A 4,800-nucleotide genomic window follows, 5' to 3' on the forward strand; every position below is an offset into this window, starting at 1 on the left:
GTGGATTTTTACTGTCACACAGTTTGATCGTCTGTCTTCAGTCTTAACTTTAACCAGGTTGATTAAGTTTTATGATGCCGAAGTCGACAAGCATCTTCAGGAGATTATGGCAGTTATAGATGTTGGTCACCATCACTGAAACTGTATTTTGTTGCTTCAGCAGTAATGAAGGTAAACCTGCTCCTACAGGAACATCGTCTGCTGCTAGACTTTATTCACCAGAACAACCTGAAAGGTACTTCATTTATGTTGACTTTTCAACATTTAGTCTAATGTTCACACATAGGCCTGTCAGAATAATCAATAAATCAATTAATCAGATGATAAATTAAAACGAACTAAATCATTTCCATTGGCATGATTTATTGTTTCTCTTTTTTTTCTCTATACCAAAAACTGGGTAACAAAAATCTTCAGTTTGGTACTTTGGTCTCGATTAGACCTTATTTTGAAAAGCAATTTTGTTTAAAAAGACTTCAAATTCATTAGTTTTATTTATTCTGGGTACTAAAAATGTCTTTCAGTTCTAGTGTTAAATGTTCATTAGAATTTAAAGTTTAATGACCTTTGAGAATGTGTTCTTACATTATTATTTAATCATTACATTACTTTAAAAAATGGTCTCAAAAGATCTATGTTATCGTTTGTTGAGAACTTTGGAACAACTTATCATACAGTAAATGTTTTTCATGGTAACAGACCTATTCACACATCCTCCAGAATCTTCAGATTAAACTGTGTTTGTGTCTGGACCCCATTTCATCGGCCCTTAAACAAATATATACCTCGTCTGCAAACCAGGACAAACCTGCTGCTTCTGTTCGTCTTCATTTCAAGTTGATTAATGTAGATGGTAAAATGTATTCAGATGGTTTAAATTTTCACATGCAGTAAATTTCTTTCTCGATTGATATTATGACACAATTGAGAGCTAATAGACATACATAAGAAAATAAAGATTTTATGCATTTATTTAAAGCACCACTGCAAAAATAGCCTTCACAACAAAACATTTAATGTAAAACCTTTGATCAACATAAAAAGAAAAAATTCTACATGCATTGTGATTATTCAAGTAATTTTCAGGTTCGGTAATGTTCTGTCACAGTCAGGTCTGTCAGTGCATCAGCTGTTCAGGAAAATCAACATAACTGTAGACTAACTGTCTATTTGTACTTTTCTCTGCATCTTCAGCCAATCTGCAGCAGCTGAGATTCTAGGAGGTTCAACACCAAAACCTGAAGCTTCAAACTGAGCCGTCAACTGGACTAAGCTGCCTTTCAAACAACTACAGTAGTTAACCTGCTCTGTTGGTAGATGTTATGGTGTCTCCTCAATCTGTACAGACTGACCTTGGTCGTATTTGAATACACAGCTTTATGGTGTTTTCTTTTGTTAATTGATTATAGTAAATATTTGAACATCCATGTAAGTTTGAAGACATTTCATTGTTAACTTTAGGTAGCTGTGAATCCACCCATGTTAATCTGAACCTATTTTGTTAAAGATTCAACAGATTTGTTGCAATCTTAAATATTTAATCTGTCCTTTGTGTGCAGTGAAATGAACATTAAAGTTAATTCAGGAAACACTTTTATCATCTTCTTTCTACAGTATAAATTGAATGATGCCTCTATTAAAATCATATATTTGTGACATCAAACTTTGTTTCTGTCATAAAGCAGTGGTCAAACTATGGCTAAATGTTTGTAATTTACTTTCAACAAATGGAAACCAAAATGGTTTTAAAGTAAAGACGCTATGTAAACTCATCTACCTCAACACAGGTAAAATTTCCACTGTACGCAAATAAATGTAATTACGATTAAGTGAAAATTGTACAGCAGGGCTTTAACTCCAGTTCATAAGGGTCGGTGTCCTCCAACCTTTAAATGTCTTTTCTTTAACACACCTGAGTCAAATCATGAGGTCAGAGGTCATTAGCACGACTCTGGAGGACTTGACTGTCCTAAGCAGCCATTTAATTCAGGTGTGTTGGACCAGGACGTATCTAAATGTTGCAGGACACCAGACATCGATGCCTGGATCTGAGGATCCTGTTAGAGGATCAGTGTGTTCCTGCAGCAGCTCCATCAGATCAGAAGGTAGATGAGATCTGAAAGATCCTGGTCCTCCAGAAACTGAAATAACACCAGAACCTGATCCATCAGTCAGCCGTTTCATCCTGTGTAGAGATTAAATATAAAATGTTATTTATACACAGAAAGTCAATAAACTAGAATAGAAAGGCAATTTATTTCACTTAATTATATTCACTTAGTGAATAAAGTAAAAGGCAAATCAGAATATCTCACAAACTATAGATACAAATATCAGTCAGCAACTTGACTTAGAAATGTGACTGGAAACTTTTGGGCAAAACAGATACTGTAAGAACCACACAGAGATAATTTATTATGGATTAAAGATTCAAACTGTGCAGAGTGACAGTAAAAATACACACTTAGCTCCCAACAGCTAAAGTAGCATAGCTGACATAAACTTTAGCTCCGACTAACAGAAACATATGAGGAGGGCAGAGTATCAAATACCAGATATATAAAACGTAACCTGAAATCATTTATAATTACTCCATGTCTCATTATAATCGGAGGGCAAAGCCTGCAGGTTTAGCTCCTACTTACTTCAGAGGACAGACCACCGGGACGCTCCGTCTTGCTTCTGGGTTTGCCTGGCTATTTTTCCGTCCAGCGAACCATTCCGCCACCTAGTGGTCCTTTTTCAGACCACTTAGTCTCCTGTGCCGCTCAAAAATGCATAATATGTCTATAAATAATTTTAGGATATTATAAGGAAGTGCTGATATATTCCGTTTTCTACGAACTAACGTATTTGCCACTTCGGCACAGTGAGAAACGTCAGAGGATAAAAACACTAGACTCCGAGCAAAACTCAGATGTCCCAGCTTTTACTAGCATGTAAACGCATCATCTACACACAAATCTGGGAGCTTCCCGGAAGCGTGAAATGAGTCTCAAAAATAGTTGTGCACTCGTAACCGGATCTGTGTGTAAATGCAGTTTTGTGTATGAGTACCAGGTGATTTGTGTGTACTTTTTCAACATGTATAGGCGTAGGAGAAGGTTTATTTTATTTTTAAGGTTTACAAATCCAGTATTACACACGCACAGATATTTTTACACACACACACAAATCTTTTTACAAACGCACAAATCCTGTTACGCATGCATAAAACATTTTACACACGCACAGATATTTTGAGACTATTTTCACTCCATATATTTTCCGCACTATAAGGCGCATTGAATAGACGCTACAGTTAGGGGTTGCCACCCGTCCCGATACAGGACGCGATTTGTTCCGTACTCTACAAATGTGGATGCGTAATAATAAAGTGGTCCCCGAGTACATTATGTAGTAGGCTGCGCCAGTCATTGTTTCACTCACGGTGTTGGTGTTGCGATATTGTGCCCAACTACTTTCTGGGTAACACAGACCAACCGACACACTGCCGCCGCAGTCTCTGTCTCTCTTCCTCCCCCTGGCTTTAAATGTATTGGGGCTGGTCCCTTGGTAACCCATAGACATGTGGTAACCCTAGTCGAAGCTCCCCGGATGAAGGATGAATGTCGCTAGTAGTAAAAGTAAATAATACTAATAATACCAGCAATAATAGCAATATACTAGTAGCAATAATAATAATGAATAATAATAATGATGGTAGTAATAGTAATAGTGAAAGCACTAGTAGCGGTAGTAACCATACTAGTAGTAATAGTAATAATGCTAGCGGTAATAGAAATAATGATAGTAATAATACTGGTAGTAATAGTGATAATAATAGTAATTAAAGCTGCAAGCAGCCTCGAGCGGCCCTCGCAGCTCAGCACTGCTCCGGCCTATTGGCCACCGCGGGGGCTCCCGCACCCGTCCGCCAGGCCATACACATCGATGAGTTCGGCAGCGCTCCGTGACAACTCACCAAAAATCTGGTGCAGATCGGCCGATGTAGCAAGGAGATATAGGTGATGGAATAACCTAGGGGGCGCAGTGGAGTCAACTTACAATTCAATGCTGTCGGGCTCTTTAGCGGTCAATAAAGGTCATACATATCCAGTTTGGTGCCAATCGGATGTTCCATGTGTGATTTAGACACAATCGTATGCAGATGGCGAGGGACTACAACCTGGCATTTTGCCACGCTCACATGGCTCAGGCAGCATCGACAGAGTTCATCATCATGTCATTTTATGTCAGTTGGCACCGGATTAAACCCATATGAATCATAGAGTAAATGTAAGACATACAGCAGAAAAAAAAACAGGTATCTTCCTGTCGGAAGTGGGCGGGGCTAAGGTGATGTAATCATTTGACCACCTAAATGTGACGAGGGCTGGTCTATAGTCAGCCATAGGAAGTCTTATGCAGCTGTGACCTTCTATGTGGAAGTTATCGCATCTTGATGTTTTATGGTGAATAGTCAAAGTTTGGCGCTTAGCCACCCCCACAGGCTTTGATGTACAAAAAATCCTGTTTTAACTTTTAACCTTCCATCTCTCAAGAGTGTTCTGAGTGAGTTTGAAGTCTGTATCTCAAAAGTTGTAGGAGGAGTTTGATTCCAACACAGAATCATCTTCATTAGGTCGAGAGAGCCAGAGATGGAGCTTTCCAAGGAAAAAAAAGGCACTTCCTGTTCTGAGGGGGCGGGGCTTAGATGACATCAGACTATGACGATATGGGATCATAAGGGATCCAACCAGGATCATGCCAAGTTTGGTGCAGCTGGGCTCAAAATTATGGAATCTAGAGACAAACGTA

The 4,800-nt window shown here is 38.7% G+C and overlaps 1 long non-coding RNA gene across 1 annotated transcript; it reads left to right on the forward strand.

Moving 5' to 3' along the window:
* Positions 1 to 6: 6 nt before the first annotated feature.
* On the forward strand, positions 7 to 1,591 carry LOC107835452 (uncharacterized). Its single transcript, XR_001661266.1, has 2 exons — positions 7 to 235; positions 1,195 to 1,591. It is a non-coding gene; the product is annotated as an uncharacterized LOC107835452 (long non-coding RNA).
* Positions 1,592 to 4,800: the final 3,209 nt, after the last annotated feature.

This window comes from Poecilia formosa, unplaced genomic scaffold, assembly GCF_000485575.1.
Source record: "Poecilia formosa unplaced genomic scaffold, Poecilia_formosa-5.1.2 Scaffold2630, whole genome shotgun sequence".
Lineage (NCBI taxonomy): Eukaryota > Metazoa > Chordata > Actinopteri > Cyprinodontiformes > Poeciliidae > Poecilia > Poecilia formosa.